The sequence below is a fragment of the Tursiops truncatus genome, chromosome 2 (genome assembly GCF_011762595.2).
Source record: "Tursiops truncatus isolate mTurTru1 chromosome 2, mTurTru1.mat.Y, whole genome shotgun sequence".
Taxonomy (NCBI): Eukaryota; Metazoa; Chordata; class Mammalia; order Artiodactyla; family Delphinidae; genus Tursiops; species Tursiops truncatus.
In genome coordinates this window covers 112,773,214-112,798,848 of record NC_047035.1, presented here as the reverse complement: position 1 = coordinate 112,798,848, position 25,635 = coordinate 112,773,214, and the positions used below count along the sequence as shown (strand labels likewise).

At 42.2% G+C, this 25,635-nt stretch overlaps 1 protein-coding gene across 2 annotated transcripts in view; it reads right to left on the bottom strand.

Moving 5' to 3' along the window:
* The window catches only part of THSD4 (thrombospondin type 1 domain containing 4), a 571,321-nt gene that overhangs the window by 505,676 nt on the left and 40,010 nt on the right, over positions 1 to 25,635 (bottom strand). The gene's annotated exons all lie outside the window — the stretch shown is intronic.

The following is a 25,635-nucleotide window of genomic DNA, read 5'->3' as shown; positions in this document are numbered from 1 at the left end:
CAATAATGCTCAGCTGTCTTTTTATCTTTCGCAGTAGAATATACATACCTAAAGATTTTAACATTTCTTGGCATCTCCCATGGACTGAGTACTGTTAGGTACATTCACAAACATTACTGCTTTTCCACCTTCTACAATGAAGTAATGCGATTCCTTGCACATAAAACTAGTCAATAAATATTTACTGATTGAAGAAAGCAGTGCCCCGTGAGAGCATGGAGGACACATCCCACATGGTGAACGGTGATAGACAGGGTTCCAGCCCCCTCCTGGGCTCCTGCATGCCGGGCTGTTTCGTTCCTCTTCCTGCGCCCCTGGAAGCCTCTAGCTCTCCCCAGAGCAGCATTTCCAGTTGGGAATCCAGGTGTAACAGCCCACCAGGTGACGACTAGCCACGGTTTCCATGCCTCTGCAGTGAAGCCACTGCAGCGGGTCTTAGGATCTCACAGTGCAAACGTGAGCACCCCGAAGTGGATGCCACAGGAGACCAGGAATGGCTGGCGTCCAGGAAGCAGAGGCACGCACAAGTTTTGAGACACTTAAAAGGGTACTAAAAAGCAGACGCAGCCTTGGACTGGTAGGATCGAACTGGGTTAGTGGGGCCTCTCCAAACAGGGCCTACATTCAGGGTCAAGCCTTGGTTTCAGCAAGAAAATGAGTGACAAACAGGAATGGGGCCCAGTAAGGCAACAGGCCACCCGGATGGAGTCATAGGGAAACTGTACCCTACGTTCCCTAAATTTATCCCCCAGGCCCAGAGTGTGGAAGCAGCAGACTGTTTCCAGACCCTTCCACGTGGCTGTTGGTGCTGAGGCCATGGGTGGGCTGTGCTTCTCAGTGGCAGGTGGCTGCTACTGCTGGAAGCTGGCTGGGGCTAAACCAGAGGAGGTGACTGCTACTCAGCGGCAAGAAAAGCAACTTGAGCTTGTGGAAAAGGGATGTGGGGATCACGTTTCATCATCCATTAAAGGGAAGAAAGAAACAGGACATAGACCTCGTATGTCCTTCATAGGTACCTTCACAGTACTTCAGGGTTCTTACCAACACCAGCAGCTACTCCTTTAGGTAACCCTGACTCTCTGACACTGGCCTAGAACCATAATCCAGGCGGCGGAAGAACCTAGAAATCCTAGAAGTCATGAATCATCAGAATTGTACCAGTCGTACCTAGTTGTTTATTTCACTGTCGTGCTGTAGTCATTCTGTTTCCCAGCATGCCACTATTATTCACATAATGCTGTATAAGACATGTCATGAGACGCCAACCCAAACGCCGACTTGTGCCCGTTGGCAAGAGGCAAGATTTGAAGCAGAGGTGACCCCTTCTGACTGTGGACACCCAGTTCACCCCAGAAGGTACAGAGTAGGGAGCCCATTGGAGGGCTGCACTAATACAGCCGCCCTCTGTATCGTGAGCGCCTCAACTACTGCCTCAACCAACCTCGAATCAAAACTATCTGAAAAAAAAGTCCAAGAAATTTCCAAAAAGCAAAACTTGAACTTGCCACCTGCCAGAAACTATTTACGTAGCATTTACATTGTATTTACAACTATTTATATAGCATTTACATTGTATTAGTTATAAGTAATCTAGAGATGATCTAAAGTATCCAGGAGGGTGTGTATAGGTTACATGCAAACACTATGCCATTTTATATAAGGGACTTGAGCATCCGTGGGTTTTGGTATCCGAAGGGGCTCTGGAACCAATCCCCCGTGGATATCAGATACCAAAGATACCAAGGGACAACTGTGCTCAGATTCCCAACACCAGCCCCTGATCAAAAGCACGACCGGCAGTATGTCCCCCAGGAGTCCCGCCCATTCCGCTAGAAGTCATTTGTATTCCTGTGCAGTCAGCGGTTTGCAGCCAGGTTTGGCTGGGGAGGTCCCACTGCTCATTTCTCTCCTAAATTTCCCTGGTGTCCAGCCAAGTCTCCATTTTACTGAAACTTTAAAGACAAAAACGTATGAAGAAAAATGATTCCCACGAAGGATGGAAAATTAATCTAACAAGCGATTCCGGCTGTGCAGAGGACCAGAGGTGGACAAGGGCACCTTAGCAGAACAGCTCCTGGAGGTGGGACGGCCTCTCACAGCCTCATTTACATGGTGCAGCACAAGACGCTGTAATGGACAAGAGCAGAAGTCAAAATAATCAACTCGGACTTGAGGGACCACTGCATCCAAGGATGCAGCGCTGGGAACTCAGGACACGGAACTAAGTTTACGACACAGTCCTATCCACCAGGGTTTATAACCCATCCAGGAAAATAACACTGAAATACCTGAAAAGGAGTCCACAGCAGTTTCACATTAAAATGAACAAAAGGAATGTAAAACACAAGAGAGTACACCAAAAAAGGCTTTTGAAATTCAGAAGGTTTAAGAAGGCCAAAAATACCAAGCTCAAGGGATGGCATTGCCCCTGGGGTATGTCACCAACGATTTGGGCAAAAACCTAGAAGAGGGACAGAGTGATGAGACTCGGGGACCCAGGAGTAAACCGGTTCAAGTGGAGCTAACTCCTACATGGAAGGATGAAAGAAGAGAAGACTGCAAAGGCGGGCTAGGACAGATCTGGAAAAGCCTGTGTGCCAGTCCAAGGAGCTTAGTGTTTATTCTACATGCGCTGGGCAACTGCTGAGGGCTGCAGGCAAAGGGAGAGGCAACGGAGTCTGGTTCAGAGGCCCAGAGCGAGTCTAAATTTCTGTTCCACCACTTGTCCTTGGTTAAGAGCCTTGGATGGATGTATGGTTCCCAACCATCTCCAAATCTGCCTCCTCACAGGTAAAAGAGGGAAAATAAGAGTGTTTACTGATTCATAAGCTCATCGTCGGGTTGATAACAGATGTACCACGCGTAGCACTATGCCAGGCACTCGGCGCGAGATCCATAGATGTTTGCTGGGAGAGGAAAAAGCACATTAGAAGGAGGACGCTGAGAGCGACATGTAGATGGGGGTAGAGTGAGACTGGAAAGTGGCTGGCTCCCTGGAAGGTTCTCACAACAACCCAGCGCAAGGTAGCAGGGGCACAGGCAAGAACAGCCATCGTGAGAGGCATCAGGAAGGAAACGTGGACCAGACACGGGTATTGACCGGATAACGGAGCTTAACGCAGCTCAGCTCCCATGCCTGGGAAATCAGAAGAGACAGTGGTGCCTGAAATAAAAACAGAGGGTCCCAGAGACGGGGCCAATTTGGTGAACACAAGAGGAAGTTCCGTGAATAGACGCTATGGGGAGACTGGGACTCAGCGTATGTCAGGTCAGTGCCTTGGATCTGGGGAAAGAATCCCAAGAGAAAGAAAGTGTGCGGAGAAGTGCTGAGGGACAAAGACGGCGGCATTGGGGAAAGGCTCCCGTTGACGGGCGAGAGAAGGCAAAGACGTCAGTAAAGGAAATAGAGAAAGAACAGAAAGGAGGCAGGACTATTAGGATGCCAGGAGAGGAGAGGTGGCCAACCGCGTCGGGTGATTCAGGGAGAGCAGAGAGAATGAGAAGTGCCGCTTAGGAGGCCCTGGTGACTTCAAGCAAAAGCAATTTTTGTGAAGCATGAGCGGGCAGCTATGATGGAGTAAGTCTCGGTGAAGGTGGCACTAGGAACCTGGCACTGAGTGGAGAGGGCTGAGAGCTGGGGAGCCCCCACGCAGACGTGCTTCCTCTTGGTGGTACCCTGTGCATCCCAACATTCACAGAAGTGAGCAGAGACACTGTTGCCAGAGCTCAGATCCTTTGGCGCTGCTCTGGAAACACAGCTTCCTGCTGTTCTGGGACAGTGTCACCAGCTGTCACCTGTTTCAGCCTCCTGTCAGGGAACCTCCAGGATGCTGATGGGTGTCAGCAGGCCTCTGACTGCTTTCCCTTCTATTTTGTTTGGCAGAAAAATAAAGAGGTACGTGGAAGGGGTGCGGAGAGAGAAGGGGGTCCCCTGCAAGGGAATCTGCAGACAGGTGTCAGAAGCCCTCATGGCATCTGGCTAAGTAGGCGCCTGCACAGCGCTGATGCCTCTGGCCACCCTCTCCCAGCCCAGCCTGCGCCGGGGGTGATGCTACAAAGCTACCAAGAGCAGGACCCACCTCCAGACATGCTGAGGAGTGGGGGACGGAGCCCAGCATCAGTAGTTTTTGTGGGTTTTTTTTTTTTTAACTTCCTAGGTGATTCTGCTGGGCAACCAAGGTTAATCACTTACTCCCCAAGGGGTTTCCTCTAATGAACACATAGGGCACACGTTCCACAAACAAAGAGACTTTTTAAATTATTGACTTGGGAAGTGACAGTTAGACTCTCTAGCTCAGCAAACGAAAATAGGTTCGGGTTGTGAGGAGCTCTTTGAACCTCTGAGAATCTCACTTTCTTCAACTGTAAAATGGGCAGGCCCTGATCTCAGAGGACTGCATGGTGGTTGTGATAGTGAAGCGAGGGCATCCAGCTTAGAGTCTGGCCATGTTTGGGGCACCCGATAAATGGTTTTAGTTGAAAGAAAGAAAAAAAAAGGAATGAAGAGACGAGATAGAAGTGACACAGATGAAACAAATAGCTTCACTGCACATGTGGAAGCTTACCTCTGACTACAGTCGAGCAGAATTACTAAGAAGATGATTACCCCCACGGAACACAGAAACACCCCACAGCCAGTCATTCCCTGACGGCCCCCTGAAGGGTCCTACCTGTCCTAACTGCACAGCCTGCTCCTGTAAATTCAGGCTTTGGGTCGTTTTCCTGTCAAAAAATCATGCTAAAATCATTATTTTAAATGATGTTAAAACAGCAAGCTCACGTCAACTCTTGGCTGGAGACTTTTGCTTAAAGAAAGCCAAAGACACCAGAACATCCATTTGCCTCACGCTGTCATGTGTGGAAAATTTTAATTTGCCTAGTTAATCGTGAGGGACATGGGAGACAGGTAGGCAGAATGGCATGGCGGAGAGCACAGCCTCCACCATTCAAATCCTGTATCTGCAGCTGGTACTTGGGTGACCAGTGCTAGACTGGGTGCAGTTTAATCCTCCTGTTCACCTTGAGCCTTTCATGCCCTTACCTGTGGCTTCCTGCAGGCTCCAAGGTAAAGCACAAGATCCCCGCTACCTTTCAAGCCCTCCAGATGCATCCCTCCCACCTCTCCGGTCCACTCTGTCCTCTCCTCAGGAGAAACCTCCATCTCTGTGGCCCCCTGAGAACCCTGAACACGTACCGTTCCCCATGCTGTTCCCCCATCTTCATCAAGGCCTCCTTCCCCCTTTGTCTGGGTCTTCCTCATCCTTTGAAGCCTAGGCTTGCGTAGGCAGCCCTGTCAATCTCAGGCCTGGGGTGGCTCCCTTCCTTCTCTGACCCTCTTCCTCCAGTGTCTACCTTGTTCTGCAATTATTTCACTTCATACTTTCTGCCCCTTCTAGCTTATGAGCACTTGAAAGGCATGAGTAGGGTGACCATGTAATTCATCGTTAAAACTGGATCACTTCTGAGAGTGGAAGGGGGTCTTATTACTAATTATATCAGGATAACAGGCATAAACAAGGACTGTCCCAGATGAAGCAGGATGTCTGGTGACCTTAAAATTAGTCCCATCTTACGTCTCCTTACATCCTTCTCAGCTCCCGGGTCTTATAAACAGGAGTTGATAAAGTGAAACGCTTGCAGCTAGCACTTGATGGAGGTTTAGAGAGATTAATCTGGCCCGTGCTGTGTAGGGGAGATGAGCTAGAATAATAACAGCTCACAGTTATGAATAGAAATGAGTAAGTGACATGCTGCTTTTATTTCCTTCTCTATAGAGATGCAAATGCAGCCCAAGGGCTGATGTAAGGTTGAAACAGGCCTTGCATGAGAAATGCGGTTTGCATAGTTTAACACAATTTAATATCTACTCATGGCCAGCTAAGCATCTGTCTCTAATTCCACAGCCACGGTCCTTTCAAAGTCACTGCCTTTGGATGTAAGTTTCTCAGAGAGAATGAGCCTGTGTCCAACGCCGGGAAAGCAACAGCATTTGGCCACCAAGCTCCCCTCTATCCCCACCAAGCAGCCTTTCCTGTTTTGTTTTTAGCTCCAGGGGAAGGACAATGGACAAGTCAATCAGTGCAGATTACCCTGCACCGGGAGGACCGACACCTGACAGCCATACCCTTCACAGAGTCCACGGGGACAAAGGCGTAGGGTAATCGGGGCTGCACGGAGAATGCACTTCTCATCAACCCTTGGGGTTGCCTCATTGTTTTTGCTCTGTTTTCCAGAAAGTCTTTAGAGGAGGAGAGAGGGCGTGGAGGAAGGCAGGCCCTTGCCTATGAGCAGATATTTCAATGCGATCATCACCCTCCCCCAACTCAATGTCAGGGAGCAGTCCTTGCAAAGGAGAAGCCATCAGACAAGGCACAACCAGGGGCTGTCCTGCTCGACCTGCCTTCCCCTGCTGAAAAGGCTGCTTTTCCACTAGGCATGCTCCTTGTAAGGAAAAAAATTCCACCTCTGGTTTGCTCTCATTTGTACCCACCCGCTGTGAACTAAAATTGCACGAAGCAGAGGCCAAGACGGTTTTCCTAGTACATCTAACATCTTCCAGCTCTACATATAAGGACTCAGATCACTGGTGACTAGTTAATGAAGGAATCTTGTGAAGTGGGATTATTTATTCCTTGCCTTTCACCAAATAGTTTAAAGGCTTTCATCTGAGCCATAATTAATCACCTGAAATGCCTTGCCTTCACTGGTAACCCCACTTTATGGATTATACAAGTGCAGTAGGTTCTGGGGATACAGACTTGAGCATCTGAGGGACAAAGCAAATGTCACAGAGGTTGAGTTGCCTAAGTCCACTGAAGTCCAGCTTGGAAGCCTGAGAACCCAATACCCCCCGGGATCCTGCCAGCCCTACGACTTTCCCAGAGAGGCCCAGCTGTTATTTCCCCCAAGCCTAAAATCAGAGTCACTTGAACAACCACTTCAAGGGTGAGGAGTTCACCCCAATCACATGGGTGCATTACATAATTAAGTGGCCCATTACTTGAGGAAGCATAGGTTGCTCTTCAATGAAAAAACAAGTCAAAAGGTTGAAATCACTTAACCATGGGCAGAACCACATGGTGTACCCCCAGCTCCCAATGCTCTCTTGATACAAAGAGGTCATCCCATCCATTCGTCTCTGTGTTTTTGTACTTGTTTTTCCCTCGTTCCAGAATCTCCACCTCCTCATTCCTTCCCCCTAGATAATTCCTACTTGGCTTCTAAGACTCAGCTTAGGGAATTTCTCTTTGAGCCTCAATTTCCCCATCTGTAAAATGGGGATAAGAGTAGCTTCTACCTCACACAGTTGTTGTGAGGATTAAAAAAATAGATAATGTGTAGAAAGTACAGTGCCAAGCATGTAAAAAGTGCTCAGTAAATGTTAGGTGTCACTATCAGCATCCCCCTTCTCCTCTGTGATCCCAAACTCAATGGTCAGACACGATCATAGCATCTCCCCAACTGCACCGTGATCGCTTATTTTTGTCACCCCCATGAGGCCCTGAGCTCCTCCAGCGAGAGGCCAGTACCTCACCATCATATCCCCAGGACCTTGTATAGTGCCTGGCACACAGCAAGTGCTCAATAAACCTCCTGCATTTTTTTACATCGATGATTAATTCCAGACTGAACCCTACGCCCTCCTCCTGTGGTTCTGTGCATGGACATGGAGTGTCCCCGTAAAAGGCGTGGGAGGAGAATAAAGAAAGAGAACAAGATGTTCTTGCTGCTACTCAGAATTATTCTAAGGCAAAGATTCTACATAATTCTTTTGCACTCTGACATTTTATGACCTTCATTCTCTGAGTGCTTTCTACAGATGCTGATGCTTTTACTAAAACTATAAGGACAATGATCTTAAAGCCAAGGGTTTTAATACAAAGTGGAAAAGTAAAGCAGAGCCATGTGGCCTCAGCAAAAGGAAACCAAGGTCATAGATGGATTTATGGTCCAAACCATAACCTGTCAGCATAAACTAGGGGAAAAAGACACCATACCTTCAATGGGCAACATATTTTGAACAATATTCAATACAATAAAATTCTAGTAAAGGCCCTTGAAATTAGGTATAACTCTCTTTCAATACTAAGTTCTTATTTGGGGCTTCTGTGAGGTTCTGTGCCTGGGGCAGAACTGGAGCTATATTAAAAGGGATCACTTTTTGCTTACAGAATTAGTATTGATAGTTTTAAAGGGGTTCGTCTTAGGGAAATTTAGATATTAGGACACCTGGTGCCAACAGGGTAAGTTCTGTGACCGAAGGGCTTAGCTCAAAAGTTCTAATCTAATTTACAAGGTTGGTTTACACCACAGCGACCCTTGTCATTTAGCAGAAGCACACAGTGAGCCTAAACACAGGGAAGAAAATGGTCTGGTTTTTAGCATAGGCAGAGCCAAGAAATGGGGGCGGGGAACAGGGCGGGTCTCAGCTGTGACATTATCACCACGCAGACAAAACAAAATCAAATCACTCCCATCACATCTCAGGTCAGCCTGAAGTTACTGATGGACAGCTGTATATGACCAGGGTGGGTTCTAGGAACCGAAATCTAATTAGGGCACAGACAGGGGACATCCCAAGAAGTGAGTTGCTGCTTTCTAGAGACCAGAGGGAGATGCTGCTGAGAACAAGCATCGCTGGGGTTAAGCACTTTGCATTCAGTCGCCCGGGTTTGAATCCTGCTTCTGCCACTTGGCAGCTGCGGTCTTAATATCTCTAAGCTGAGGTTTCCCCACCTATAAAACAGGGATAAAAATATCTGCCTTCGAGGGTGAATGGGAAGAATCCTCACCATGTGCTTAGCACAGAGCCTGGCGCTTGGTGAGCATTCTCTCAATGTTAGCCATCAGCAAGGATCGAGGACCACGGCCACGCAAACTCCCACAGTGAGATTCCCCACGTGTGGTCCTGCGATCCCTGCTTGTTCCCCATACTGGTAAGCAGTAAATTCCTTAAGCTATAAAGGGCCAGGGGGCTTGCCTTCACGGGGAGCCCTGAACTGAAATGCTAGGAAGATTATGTCTCTCTCTTTCCTCTTTTCATTTTTATTTTTTGGCTGCACGGCATGTGGGATCTTAGTTCCCCAACCAGGGATCGAACCGGTGCCCCCTGCAGTGAAAGCACAGAGTCCTAACCACTGGACACCAGGGAGGTCCCTCTCCTTCCTCTTTCTAAAGAAGCTCAAGAAACTGAGAAGGAGGCTATTTTAAAAAGGAGTCCCTCCTACTAAGGAGGCCACAGTGGTCACAACAGAAATGTCCCTATGGTTCCAAACATGTGGTTAAGAGACACCTGTAAAACGTAACATGGATCTTCAACAACAAGCTCAGAGGGAAGATGACCACAGGTTACCAGGGGTCTCCCTAGAAAGCAGGGGGAACCACAGTGCTGCCTCTGCAGGTGGATTTACCCAGCTAAATAGGTAGTCCTCAACTGCAGGCAATTTTGTCTCCCAGGGAACATCTGGCAACGTCTGGAGACATTTTTCATGGTCACAACTGAAGGAGCGTCTTACTGGCATCTAGTGAGTAGAGACCAGAGATGCTGCTAAACTTTTAACAGTGCACAGAACAGTCCCACAGCAAAGAATTATCCAGCCCAAAATACCAATAGTACCAAGGCTGAGAAACTCTGGTCTAGATACATGAGGCTTGGGTAGAAATCCTGCCTGTGACATTAGAAGGCAGGCCCCTTGAGAAGCAGCCTGTTTGGGTACACAGCATGTAGCTCAAAGCCGGCATCTGCCACCACAGCAACAGCAAACAATGACAGTGACACTTACATACGACTTACCAGGTCCAACAACATCCTATACTCTGTATATACAACTCACGTAATCCTCAGAACAACCTATGCAATAAGTGCTATTATCATCTGCATTTTACAGATGACAAAACTGAGGCACAGGACCTTGCCCAAGGTCCAGAATTAGTAAGCAGCAGAGCCAGGTATCAACTCAGCAGTCTGGCTTCAGAGTCCAAATTCACATAGTAGGCACTTGGTAAGTGTCTGATGAGTTAATGGAAAAAAGATGAACTCGGCCGTAAGTAAAAACAAGCATCAAAGATATGAGAAGCAATACAAACAGAATAAAATTAGGAACAAAAGGACACTGACTTTTCTCTACTTCTCCAAACTACCCAAGAAGTGAGCATCCTGTGGAGGGGATGGAAGCCGGCTGGCATGTGAAGACTCCACTTGCCAAATTCCTCCATCATCGAGAATCGGGTAACATCATCATTTGGAGGAGAAGGGGGGCCACTAACATACACACAAGGACAGTGGCCTTAAGACTGTACTATTCATTTTCTTTTCCAAAGACCAAGATTTGTGGCCTAAGTGATAAGTTATTCTGTCTGTCAAAAGTTTGTTTTAACTGTAATCTGGCCTGGAAACATAACATAGTGGGGAATTTAGAAGTTATTTTAAACACACCTTTTTATGGTTTGAGTTTTGTGTGTATAAGTGTGGGAGGGAATGGAAATCTCAAGAAAAAAATTTAAGTACATAAAATAGTCGTTTTTTTCTTATACCTATTTATAGTCTCAAAGTCACTTTGTTAGGGTCAAAACACACACAAAAAATCTATTCTGTAGAACTCTGCTTGTTTGTAGTAAGATCACATGTGAGATACGAGTGCTGAGTTTGTTCAGACAATAATAACAAATTTATAGTGTATTTATTTTTAAATACTGTTACAAATGGAACTACAAACTTCCAAAGGAAGGAATTTATAAACTGGGTTGTGTGTGTTTGTGTGAAGCAGGAAAATCACTTAGAACAAAAGAAATATTCACGATGTAGAAAAACAAAGGTTTTTTTGCCCCTGAACTTAGTATGAATTAAATACCAAAAATAGTTTTTTAAAGAGATCAGGGCAGAGGGTGTCATAGGGAAGGAACACTCAATACTCAACAGAGGGACTTCCCTGGTGGTCCAGTGGTAAAGAATCCACCTTACAATGCAGGGGACGCAGGTTCGATTACTGGTCAGGGAACTAAGATCCCACATGCCGCGGGGCAACTAAGCCTGCGCGCCACAACTACTGAGCTTGCGTGCCTCAACTCTAGCCCACGTGCCGCAAACTACAGAGCCCACGCGCCACAACTACAGAGTCCACGTGCCCTGTGGCCTGCACGCCACAACTAGAGAAGAGGAAACCCGCACACCACAACTAGAGAGAAGCCCACGCACCACAACAAAGATCTTGCGTGACGCAACTAAGACCTAATGCAGCCAAAAATAAATAAAATAAATAAGTAAATCTTTAAAAAAACCCGCAAAACTCAATGGATATCATTTTTGCCATTAAAAATGTGGGCTGGTTGCCTCAGTTTTCCCAGTTTACGTTACCCTGGTGTCTGCTTCCTCTGATGGTCCCTCAGCATCTTCACAGACTTCTACAAATAGAATATGTGACCCAAGTTTATCTAGGTCTTTCATGTTTCATTTCTTTATTTAGAGTTTTCCCACAAGATAAGAACTCCTTTCACAATCTAGAGAAGCAGGGATCTGAAGCAGAGCAGAGGATTAACAAAGGCAGAGCCTCCGTGTTGGGAAGGGGATGGCTGTGACTTCCTTCCTGTTTTCCTGGCACTGGCCACGGGCAGTGGACATCAGCATAAATGGGACCAAGACTCTGGTAGATACCACAAGGCTGGGAGGATGAAAACCCAATGCAAGTTAAGTCAGCCAAGGCTGGAGAAGGCAAAGAAGTCCTAAGGGGCTGGGAAGGCAGACCCGGTCTGCTGTTGAGGAAGTCAGCAAGCACTGGCCAATGTGAAAACTGGGTTCCAGGCAGAGTGGTTTATTCTGGGTCCCACTTTGTGCCATCTACCCATGGGCAAATAGCACACTCAGAAAAAAATCAGCGATCTGGTAGGGAATCCTGGCCCTAAACCAGAAAAAGGCTAAGAGGCCAGGAATTCCCCATTATGTCCCAAATAAAAGCTGAAGATGTTCTCTTTCTGCTACATTGTCAAGGGCTTTCCCGAACATACGGTCCAAAGCTTGCTGCTCCATTAGTAATAGAAGCAAATTTGACTTCTCGGCTGCTGGATTTGAATCCAAGAGATTCGGCACAGCATGAATTAATGAACATTAACATTCTTCCCAGTCCTTAATAAGGTCCTTTTAGTTTAATTTCTTCATTTCTCATCTGTAGAAATACTCTTAATTTTTCAGAAGCAGTCAGTTATATTTATGCCATTAGAAACAGAAGGTCTGACAAATACCAGCTGGAAAAGACACAGTGCCTGCTTTAGAGTCAGCTTCCAATTCTGCAAGGGTTCTGTGGCTGGACACTCACTAATGAGAATGCGCCTATGCTGTTCTTTGAAGAGCATCTTTGTTTCCTGGTGACTCTGAAAGGACAATCCCACACTGCTCCAAAGACTTTCATTGCCATTTCAGTACGGGCATTTAATGCACTGCATGGTCTTTCCTTTTCTTCACTGAGGTACAACACACATGAAGTACGTAAAGTATTCTCATTCTAAATGTATGACTCCTTACACTTTTAAGACCTAAAAAACCAGCACCTAGGTCAAGATCAAGAGTATTTCCAACATCCTGGAAGGTTTCCTCATGCCTCTTACTAGTCAATCCCAGCCCCACCCCTCATAGGTATCAATTATTCTGATTTTATTTTCACCACATATTAGCTTTGTCTGTTCTCAAACTAAATACAAATGGACTCATACTGTAGGTATTTTGTGTCTAGTTTCTTAGAGTCAATAAGAAAAATGTACTCAGTGAATTCACTGAATGAATTCATGTGAAATTTATTCAGTTGTTGCTTATACGAGTAGTTTATCTTTAACAACTTTATTGAGGTATAACTGACACACAATAAATTATACATATTTGAAGTGTACAATTGGATAAGATTGCTCACACGTATTCACCCATGAAACCATCATCACCATCATCAAGATAACGCACATATCCATCGCCCCAAAGGTGTCTTTGTACCCCTTGGTCATCTCCCCTTCCTCCCCTTCTCCATCCCCCACAAACACAGATATTCTTTCCATCATTATAGATTAGTTTACATTTCCTAGAAGTTTATATAAATGGATTAATACAGTCCACTTTTTTGTATAGATTCTTCCACTCAGCATAATTATTTTGAGATTCATCCATGTTGTAGCAGGTATCAATAATTCCTTTCTTTTTACTGCTGAGTAGTATTTCTTTGTGTGGACAGACAACAGTTTGTTCATCCATTCACCTGTTGATGGACATTTGGGTTGTTTCCAGTTTATGGCAAATAAAGCGACTATGAATATTCATGTACAGGTCTCTGTGTGGATATATATTTCCTTTTCTCTTGGGTAAATGCTGGCTCATATGATAGGTATATGTTTAATTTTTTTTAACTGCCAAACTGTTTTCCAGAATAGTTTACCATTTTTATAGTCCCACCAACAGCCTACGAGGGAGGCAGCTCCTCCACGTCGCCATCAGCACTTGGTACAATCAGTCTTTTACTTTATTTTATTTTATTTTTTCAATCAGTCTTTTAAATTTAAGCTACTCTAGTAGGTGTGTAGCCATATCTCATCGTAGTTTTTTTTTTTTTTTTGCGTTACGCGGGCCTCTCACTGTTGTGGCCTCTCCCGTCGCGGAGCACAGGCTCCGGACACGCAGGCTCAGCGGCTATGGCTCACGGGCCCAGCCGCTCCACGACACGTGGAATTCTCCCCGACCGGGACACGAACCCGTGTCCCCTGCATCGGCAGGCGGACTCTCAACCACTGCGCCACCAGGGAAGCCCCTCATCGTAGTTTTAATTTGTATTTCCCTAATGACTAATGATGTTGAAAGCTTTTCCTGAGCTTATTTGCCAACCATGTACCTTCTTTGGTGAAGCATCATTTCAAATCTTTTGCTTACTCTTGTATCAGGTTGTTTTTCCTTATTATTGGGTTTTGAGGGTTCCTTATATATTCTGGATACGAGTCCTTTATCAGTATATGATTTGTAAATATTTTCTCTCAGTCTGTGGCTTGCCTTTTCATTCTCTTAAGAGTGTTCTAAAACAGAAGTTAGGAGTTTTGATAAAATTTAATCAATCAACTCTTTCTTTTATAGGTCATGAGTTTGATGTTGTATCTAAAAAATAAAATCTGTCTAGTCCAGTCACAAGTATTTTCTCCTTTGTTTCCTTCTAGAAGGTTTAAGGATTTAGGTTTTACATTTAGATTTATGATCAATTTCGAGTTAATTTTTGCATATTGTACCCGCTATGGTTTGAAGTTCACTCTTTTGCATGTGGATATCCAACTGTCCCAGAATTATTTATTGAAAGATTACCCTTTTTCCACTGAATTACCATCACACTTTTTCCACAATTCAGTTGTCCATATATTTGTGGGTCTATATTCTGTTCCACTATTTATCTACCTTGATGCCAATAATATGATATCTTTATTACTGTAGTTTCATAATAATGCAAATATTAGGTAGTATAACTCCTGGAATTTTGTTCTTTTTTTTGAAATTTGTTTTGGCTATTCTAGGTCCCCTGCATTTCATAAAGGTTTTTTAATGAGTTTGTTAATTTTTGCAAAAAGTCTGCTGGGAATTTTATCGGAATTGTGTTAAATCTATATATCAATTTAGAGAGAATGGTTATCTTAATAATATTGAGTTTCTTACTCATAAACACAATATATTTCTCCATTTATTTAAGTCTTCTTTAATTTCTCTCAATAATGTTTTATAGTTATAAGCATATAGATCTTTCACATCTTTTGTCAAATTTACCCCTAGGCATTTCATATTTTTCATGCTGTTGTAAATGATATTCTTTTTGACTTAATTTTCTATTACTCATTGGCAGTTGACAGAAATACAATTGACTCTTTGCATATTGACCTTATATCCAATAACTTACTTAAACTCACTTATTCTAATAGTCTTTTCTAGATTTCATCAGATTTTCTACAGATAATTTTGCTGTCTGAAAATAAAGACAATTTTACTTCTTCCTTTCCAATTCGGATACATTTTATTTCTTTTCATTGCCTGACAGCATTGGTTAGAACTTCCAGTACCATGTAGAAGTGGTGAGAGAAAACACTGCTGTCTTTTTCTCTGGCTTAGAAGGAAAGCATTCAGTCTTTCACCATTAAGTATGGTTAGCTATAGGTTTTTACTAGATGTCCTTTATCAGGTTATAGCAAGTTTCTTTTTATTCCTACTTTGCTGAGAGCTTTTATCAGGAATGGATGTCAGATTTTGTCAGAACTTTTCTGCATTTAATGAGGTAGCCATATGGTTTTTCTTTTTTAGTTTGTTAATATGATGAAATATATCAATTCATTTTTAAATGTTGAACCAAACTCTTATGCCTGGAATGAAGCCCACTTATTCATGATGTATTATCATTTCTTATAATGTTGGATTTAATTTGCTAAAATTTTAATTAGAGCTTTTGTATCTCTGTTCATGATGAATAATTGCCTATAGTTTTCTTATCTTGTAACATCTTTATATGGCTTTGGTATGTAGTGCTGTTCTCATAGAATAATGAGTTGGGAAGTTTTCTTTCTCTTCCCTTTTCTGGAAGAGCTTCTGTAAAATTAGTATTATTTCTTCCTTAAATGCTTGTAAGAATTCATTAGTAAAGCCATCAGGACCTGGAGTTTTCTTTGCAGGAAGGTTTTAAACTACAAATTCCATTTCTTTAATAAATATAGGAATATTCAGGTTATCTATTTCTTTTTGAGTGAGCTTTGGTAGTCTGTATCTTTCAAATGATTTGTCTTTTTCATTTAACTTGTTGAATTTATAAGAATAAAGTATTAAGAATATTCCCTTATTATCCTGTTAATATCTACAGAATCTATGGTGATGTTACCAGCCTGTAACATAATGACAGGCTGATAATGACATAATGATAATGACAATTTGTGTCTTCATTTTTTTATCTCTGATGATTCTGGTTCAAGATTTATCCATTTTATTGATCTTTTCAAAGAACCAGCTTTTGGAATAAATGGTTTCCTTTATGGTTTTTCTCTTTCTACCTTATAGGTTTCTGCTTTGATCTTTATTATTTCCGTTCTTCTTACTTTGAGTTTAATCATTCTTTTTCTAGTTGCTTCCTCAATGGAAGCTGAGGTCACTGATTTGAGACCTTTTTTGTCTTTATAGGTATTTAGTTATATAAATTTCCCCCTGTGTGCTGTTTTAGCAGCTTCCCACAATTTCTGATACTTTGTGTTTTCAATTTCATTCATGTCAAAGTACTTCCTAATTTCTCTTTCACCTCTTCTTTGACCCATGGATTATTTAGAAGTGTTTTATTTCATTTCCAAATGTTTAGGAATTTTCCAGGTATCTTTTTTACTGATTGCTAAATTAATTCCACAGTGATCAGAGAATAAACTGTCAGTGACTTGAATCCTGTCTATTGAGACTTGCTTTATGGCCCCAAATATGATCTATCTTAGTAAGTGTTCTTCATGCACCTGAAAAGAATACATATCAGATTTTGTTTGGGGGAATGTCCTACAAATGTCCATTTGATCAAGCTGATTGATGGTCATAGTCAAATCTTCTCCATTCTTACTGATTTTTCTGTCTATGTGCTCTACCAGTATTAGGAAAGCAGTATTAAAATCTCAGACGGTAATTGTGGACTTTTCTGTTTCTCCTTGAAGCTATATCAGATTTTGCTTCAGTAATTTGAAGCTCTATTATGAGGTACATAAATGTTTAGGATTGTTATGTCCTCTGATGAATTGACTCCTTTACCACTATGAAATGACTTTTTTTATCCTTGGTAATACTCTTTGCTCTGAAATCTACTGTATCTGATATTAATAGAGTCTCTCCAGCTTTCTTTTGACTAGTGTTAACATGGTATATCTTTTTCCATCCTTTTACTTTTAACCTAATTTGTGTCTTTATGTTGAAGTGTGTTTCCTGTAAACAGCATACAGTTGAGTGTCTTGCTTTTTATATCCAACCTGTCAAAGTCTGCCTTTTAGTTGAGGTGCTTCTGTGATTATTAATATAATTATATTTAAGTCTATCATCTTGCTATTTGTTTTCTAGTTGTCCCATCTCTTTTCCTTCTATTTCTGCCTTTTTTTGAATTATTGGAGTATTTTTATGACGATATTTTATTTCCTTCTGAGCTAAAATTCTTTGTTGTGTTTCTTGAATTGTTACTTCAAGGTTTATAGTATACATCTTTAACTTATCACAGTCTACCTTCAAGTAATATACAGTTTTACATATATTATAAGAACCTTACAATACTATACTTCCATTTATCTTCTTCTGGCATTTACACTATTGTTGCCACACATTTTACTTAAACATATGTTATAAACTCCACAACACATTATATTGTTTTCATTTAAGGAGTCAATCTTTAAAAGAGATTTAAATAATTTTTCAAAACCTTATATATTTATCCACGCAGTTATTATGTCTGGTTCATCTCATTGTGTGTATAGGTCTATATTTCTATCTGATATCATTATCCTTCTGCCTAAAGAATTTCCTTTAACAATTTTTGTGGTACAGGTGTGGTACAGCATTTATGTTTGAACACATCTTTACTTTCATTTTTTGAAAGTTGTTTTTTCTGGGTATAGAATTCTAGGTTGACAGTTGTATTCTTTCAGTACTTTAAAGATATTGCTTCACTTGCATGAGTGACAGCAGACAAGGAATCTGTTATCATCTTTATCTTTGTTTCTGTGGATGTAATGTTTTTTCCCCTAAGGGCTTTAAAATTTTTCTTTTTATCACTAATTTTAAGCAGTTTGATAATGGTGTAAGGGTGCCATTTTCTTCATGTTTCTAGTGCTTGGAGTTCGTTGATATTCTTGGGTTCATAGTTGTAGTCAAATTTGGAACATTTCCTAATATTTTAAAAAATATTTTTCTGTCAACCCCCCCCCCCCCCACACACACCTCTTCTCCTTTTGGTACTCCAACTGTACATATAAAAATTCACCTGAAGTTGTTCTGGAGGTCACTGATACTCCTCATTTTTTTTAGATTCTTTTTGGAAAGTTTCTATTGCTATATCTTCAAGTTCTCTTTTTTTCTGCACTGTCTAATCTTCCATTAATCCCATCCAGTGTATTTTTCATTTTCATCTTGAGAAGTTTGACATGGGTGTTTTTTATATTTTCCAAACCTCTACGTAACTTTTTGAATATATGGAATACAGTTTTAATAACTTTTAATATCCTTGTTTTCAAATTCTAACATCTGTGTCATTCTGAGTTGGTTTCAGTTGATTGACTATTCTCCTCATTATGGAGAATAATGCTAATGTTTTTCTGCTTCTGTGCATGCCTGGTAATCTTTGACTAAATGCCAGGCATCTTGAATTTTACCTTGTTGGTAAAATTTACCTTGTTGGGTGCTGGATATTTTCATATTCCTATATTCTTGAGACTTGTGCTAGGATAGCTAAGTTATTTAGAAACAGTTTGACCCTTTCAGTAGTGCTTTTATGACTTGTTTGTCATATCCAGAGCAATGCAGTACCAAGGCAAGAGCTTCCTGAGTATTCTCTCCAATGCCTCCTGGATTATGAGTTTATAAAGCCTGGCTGCTGGGAAGAGTCACTGTTCCTGTTCCTGCGTGAGTACCAGACATTGTTCCCTTTAATCCTGTCTGACAATTCTCTTCCGGCCTCAGGCTGTTTCCTCACCCATGTGTTGATCAGTGCAGCACTGTATCCTTGAGGAGAAAGTCCTGCAGATCTCTGGCAGTCTTCCCTTTGTGTAGTTCTCTCCTCTCTGGTACTCTGCCCTGCAGACTCTCTCCATCTTGATCTTGCTGGACTGTTAAGTCCATCTCCTTAACTCAAGGGGGCCAAAAGGTTCTGCCTGTATTCCCATTTCCCCAGCAGTTAGCTGGGGAAATTTTCACATTCAACTGATTGGTTTCTCATCTCTGAGGGATCACTGTCTTTTGTTGCCTGGTGTCCAGTGTTTTGAAAAACACTGCTTTATATATGTTGTTTGGTTTTATGTTCTTTTGGTTGTTTCAGGTCAGAGGATTAGGGGAAATCTGGTCCCTGTTGCTCTATCTTGGCCATTTTGCTCTTATTCTACATGGGAGAGTAAATCCGATCCCTGTTGGTCCATCTTGGCTGGAAACAGACGTCCAATTTTTAATTGTTTTTTAATGTTATCTTATATGGACATATTATAATTTATTTATCCATTCTCTTGCTGATAGACTTTTGGATTATTTCCAATTTTAAGTAATTGTAAATAAACTTCTATGAACGTTTTTAATGTGTATGTTTTGGTGAGGCATGCACTCATCACTCTTGGGTTAATATTAATACTTAGGAGTAGAATAGCCAGGTTGTTAAAAAAAAGCGCCTATGTTTAGCTTTAAGATATGCTGCCAAAGGGGTTTACTGTTTAACCTCCCACCAGCCATGTATGAAAGTTCCTGTTGCTCCACATCTTCATCAGCACTTGGTACTGTCAGTGTTGTTCATTTTAGCCATTCTGGTGGTGTCTCATTTTAACTTGTACTTCCCTAGGGACTAATGCTTTACTTAATTAATGATTTTGATTGAGCATCTTTTCATATGCTTACTGCCCGTTAGCATACCCTCTTACGTGAAGTGACTTTGCAAGTCTTTTGCCCATTTTAAAATTGAATTGCTTAACTTTTTCTTAATGATTAGTGGTTTCTTTATACAATCTGAGTATGAATCTTTTGTCAAACATATTATTGTGAATATCTTCACCCTGTCTAGGCTTATCTTTTCACTCTTTATGGTGTATTTCGATAAACAAAAGTCCTCAATTTCAATGAAGTCCCGTTCTTTCATGGTTAGTTCTTTTGGTGTGTTGTTTAAGAAATCCTTGCCTACCTCAAATCATCAGCATATTTTCATATATTTTCTTCTGGAAACATTACTGTTTTCTCCCTTCTTGAATACAGGAGCAATAATATGAGAAATTTTATGTTACCTAAAACTTCTTTTTGTCCTTCTATAGGCCTTCTGTTCAACATCCAGTTGTAGGACATTGTCAAGAGGCAATTTGAGGTCAATAGCTGCACACAGTAATAGTAGGCTCTAAATCCATTACAAGGTCCCCTGCTATTCACAGTGTGGCTTGCGAATCAGTTAGCAAAACAAATATTTGACTTCACCCTTCCTTCATTCTGTAGTGTGTCTGGGTGTTTTCAGTTTGTTTGCTTGTTTTAAAGTTTCTATAAATAACAGATTGAAGAGCACTTCTCTTTGGCTCGTGGCCCTAGGAGTGAGTTTTTATTTCCTTCTTCATTGTTTTTCATTGTTTTCTAAATTCTCTGTAATAAACATGCATACTTTTAATTAAAAAGTAAACTTTAAAAAGAAAACAAGTTAAGCAGCTGTGATTAAATTATATGTATGTTTTTCCATTTGTAGGAATAAAATACGATGTTTCATGATTCTTTCCTAAATAGATTATGTTGACCATACACATTATGACTTATAAAGCAACTTGCTCAGTGAATGTCTGTCAAGCAGACAGAACAGTTTCGTTAACTTAAAAGCTTTTTGCAATCTACATATTTTCCCGTACTAATAACATATGGTTTTTATTAAAGTCTTGGTCAAGATTTTTTTGTTCTTGGTCTTACCTTATCAGCAAATGAAGCCACAGGGAGTTTCTTAAATGAAATCATTTGCCACGTGTCACTGAATAACTACCAAGAACAGAGGCTGAGCAATCCTTTCTGATGCCATCCATGTTGCAGAAGTGAGAGAAAGACTTCTGGATAGAAATACCTCAAACGGGCTACTTACACTCTGCACCCGAGTCCTCTTTTCCTGCACTATTATGGGACAGTTTTTACTGAGATGTATGCAGTCACCCAAGCAGCATTTAGAAATGCATAGTTTACTTGACAGCATTTACAAATTATGTCTTTTCCTCAGAATAACTTACACTGTAGAAATGCTTCCATATGCTAAAGTTGGACACGCTATAATAAATGAGAAAGAAAAAGAGATGTATTTTAGAGGGTAGTTTTCATACGCATACTAAACTACAGTTTGCACAAATCAGTAATGCTGTCCCTTAAGAATTTACCATAAATGGTTTTCTAATTCTTGCTGCTGCTCTCTACTACAGATTGAGAGTGGACCTTGCCACAAAACAGTCAGCAGGAATTCAATTATGATTTATCTAAGTAATGAAAACAATTGGATAGCAATCATAATTCTTAGGTTTTAATGAAAAAATATACTTTTTTTTTCTCTCAAATCCTTTGTGTTCCTTAAGGTCCAGGAGGAGACAATTTCCAACTTCAAAACACATATACAGTAATTACAGTTAACCTCTCTCTACCCGACTTTAGAGCACTGCCTAGCAAATGGCGGGCCATGGGGCCAATCCAGTTTTTTGTAAATAAAGTTTCATTGGAACACAGCCGTGTACATTTATTTACATGTTATCTATTGCTGCTTTTGTGCTACAAAAGCAGAGCTGACTAGTTGTGACAGAGACTTTGTAGCCCAGAAAGCCTAAAACAGTCACAACTGGTCATTTATGGAAAAACATTTCCAACCTCTGTTTTAATAAGTATCTCCTTATTTCTTACGTTGCAGAAATAAATGGATGCTACCACTGCCAGTACTGCTTGTGCTCCAGGATTTGGGGGATATAGCCAGGCAGGATGACAGTCACAGCTCCACAGAGCTCCAATAGAATGTCAAGAAGAAATTCACCACCCAAGAAAGCACTGAGTCTTTTCCTCTCTGGGGTGAATGACAATGACAAAGATCCTGGCAGCTAAAATGTATATAATTATATTGAAGAACTGTCCTAAAATGCATGTTTTCCAAGTAAAGGAATCTATACATTATTTTGAAAAAATAATTTATTTAATTTAACTTTCTACTGCAAAGTTTTTAATATTTGGACAAGGAGGAACCATACACCAAGATGTGAAACTTTTTGCTCAATTTTTAGATTCAACATTCTAAAGTCATTCATAAATCATTTTTAAAAATTTCTCAGAACAAATACTTTCTTTAAGAAATATGGAGGCTTACCAAGCACATTATGGTGCAGCTTGGTAAAAAGAATAAACATCATTAAAAAAAAGAAAAAGAAAGAAATATGGAGGCAATAACTTTTTGTGAACCTTTTGTTCAGGCTACATTTATATCATTCAGGCTAACTTGAAAAATTAAGAGAAACAGCAAAGTAAATTGACCATTTATGAAACATTTTCAGGTATGATGGTCTATTTGAATAACAGCAAAAACTAAAAAGAACACTGGTAGATTGATTCAACTATTAGGATTAACAACCCTGGTTAACCCTGAACACTAATAAATAATACAACATAATAATGAAAATAGACAGCTGTCTTAGTCTGATCCAGCTGCTATAACAAAAATACTACAGACTGTGTGGTTTATGGAAAACTTAAATTTATTTTTCGCAATTTTGGAGTCTGGGATGTCCAAGATTAAGAGGCCTGTGGATTTGGTGTCTGAGGAGAACCTGTTTCCTGGTTCATTGACAGCAATGTTCTCCCTGTGTCCTCACATAGCAGAGGAGGTTAGAGATCCCTCTGGGACCTTTTTTATAAGGGCATTTATCCCCTCCTGACCTAATCACCTCCCAAAGGCTCCACCTCCAAATATCATCACACTGGGGATTAAGTTTCAACAAATGAATTTGCGGGGACACATTTGGTCTATAGCATTCCATCCCTGGGCCCCCATAATTCACACCCTTCTTGCAAGCAAAATACATTCATTCCATCCCCATAACCCAGAAAGTCTTAACGGGTTCCAGCATCATTATTAAACTCTAGGCCCAGAGTCTCATCTAAATGTCACCTAAATCAGATATAGGTGAGACTCAAGGTATGATTCTTCCTGAAGCAGATTGCTCTCCAGCTGTGAATATGTGACATCAAACATGTTATGTGCTTCCAAAATACAATGGTAAGACAGGCACAGGAGAGACACTCCCATTCCAAACGGGAGAACGAGGAAAGAAGAAAGTCCAAATCCCACCCGGGGAAATTCCATAAAGGCTTAAGAATAATCCTCTTTGGCTCGATGCTCTGCCTTCCAGGCCCACTGGGCCCACGGTCCTACCTGCACGGGTTGGGGCCCCAAAGTTCCAGGCTGCCCTGCCCCCACTGTGGTTCTCCAAGGTTGGGGTCCTGGGACCTGGGCTCAAGCCTTGTCCTTTGAAATCTGGGTGGAGGCAGTCATGCCCCCAAGGCTCTGCTGGGCACAGCCCACACCCTTCCCCGGGCCACTGGAGCAGCTCCTGGCGCAGCTGAGGAGCTCAGAGTGAGTGTGGGGAGTGGAAACCGCCAAGCAAGGTGATGCAGAGATGAGCCAGATCTGGAAGGCACTGCAGCCCCCTTTGCATTCTTCCACTGTCCTGGACAATAAATAGCTCCTGGCGTCTGTCAAGATAACTGACTAATTGCCTTATCAAACAGTCTCTCAACCACACCCGTAGTATCCTTCCCTGGACAGGCTTTCTCAATCTTTTCAATACGGATCTGCTGAAGATTTTCCAAAATCTTTAAGTTCTGTGTTCTGCTTCCTTTCCAGTTAACAGTTCCATCTTTAAGTCATTTTTCTCTTCTCACTTTTTACTATGAGCAGTCAAGAGAAACCAGGTCACTCCTTCAACACTTTGCTTAGATTTCTTTGGCTAAATATCTAATTTCATCACTTGCAAGTTCTACCTGCCACAGAACACCAGAACAGGAACAAGCCAAGTTCTCTGCCACTTTATAACAAGCACAGCCTTTCCTCCAGTTTCCAATAACGTGTTCCTCATTTCCATCTGAGACCCCATCAGAATGGCCTTTAACCTCTATATTTCTACCAATATTTTATTCGGGATTGCTTAGGTATTCTCTGGGAAGATTGAGCTCCCCTCTTTTCTTTCTCAGCTCTCACCCGAATCGCCTTTAAAAGTCCATTCATGGCAACATAGGCTTTTTCTAACATGCACTTCAAAACTCCTCCAGCCTCTACCCATTACCCAATTCCAATGTCCCTTCCACGTTTTAGGTATTTGTTATAGCAGCACCACCACTTCTCAGTGCCGATTTTTGTCTTAGTCCGTTTGAGCTGCTAAAACAGAATATCATAGACTGAGTGGCTTATACAGAACAGAAATTGATTTCTCACAGTTCTGAAGTCTAGATGTCCGAGGTCAGAGTGCCAGCACAGTGCCGACCTCCGGGGTGCAGACTTCTCCTTGCATCCTCGCATGGTGGGGCAGCAAGCTCTCCCATAACGCTAACAAGGGCACTAATCCCATTCATGAGGACCCCACTCCATCACCTAATCACCTCCCAAAGGTCCCACCTCCGAATACCATCATATAGGGGTTTAGGTTTCAACACACCAACCTGGGGGGCAGGGAGGACACAAACATTCAATCTATCATAGTTGTCCTCTCTGACTCTTGAAATCATGAATGGGGATGATGCAGTACAGTAAAAGGGGTGTAAATTGCCAAGTGACTCCAACAAAATGATGCTTAGATCTTGGCCAGGTTTTCCATTCATTCAGTCAGTCTTTCAGCAAGTATTTTATTGAGCACCTACAACAGGCCAGGCTGTATTCCAGGAGGTGGAAATTGGGGAGTGAACAAGACAGGTAAGATTCCACCTTCATGGAGCTGACACCCTAATGGGGGACACGACACAATACAGGTTCACGTCTGGCCCAGAAAGACAAAGTCAGAACATAATCCACAGACCTAAGATAAATCAGACTAATCAGACAAGAACATCAAGAACTTCTCCCAAGAAGGTGCATATCTAGGCAAACCTGTACACCTACTCTTTTCTTGCCCCCCTTCTCTCCTGGACTTCTCCTACGAAAAGCCCCTCTAGGAAAGGTTCCAACCAACTCAGTCACAGTTAGATACAAATGACTGACCTATCAGTCCTCTCAGAAGTATCTGCATTTCATTACCTGTAGACATAAGGAGTCCCTAGGTAGGAGAAAGGGATTTTAGGGACCCTCCCAAAGTCATATCATGCATCTGTTTCTCAGGAAATATTAATCACACAAGTGCTCTGTTGCAGGACGGCATTGGGCTTGTTTAGGCAGCAGTGAATAATTCCTTTACTATGAAACACACAGAGCCTGAAGGGAAGCATGCCTGCTACTGTCCGTTTGTCCCTCCAGATGCTCTGTCCACCCTTCTCCACCCAGCCCTGTTGCCCAGGAGGCTGGCCTTTGGGCACTGCATTAAGGGAGTTTTCTGTCTTCTGTCCTTTGGTTGGATTCAGGTTTAGGGAGTCACCAGCAGGAGATGGAGGGGAGGAGGTAAAAGAGGGCCGGGTCCTTATTTCCCTGCTCCCCGCCCCCTGCCTGGCCGCTGGCTGCTGTGGCCTTCTAACCGAAGATCATGGATGGCTCCCTCCGAGGGGCACTCTTACATGGCTACAGCCTCAGCTTTAGCTGCAGCTCTGTCTCTAACCATCCACACACATCCCCCTGAGGTGCCCCTAGCGGGGGTAAAGGCTCCGCCGAAGCTCCTCCACCCCTAGGGGAGGTAGAGTCTGCTCGCTCATCTCTCCTTAACCGCCCCACTCTAATGGACACGGGCTACAAAGCCAGCACTGCTTTCGGATCAGAG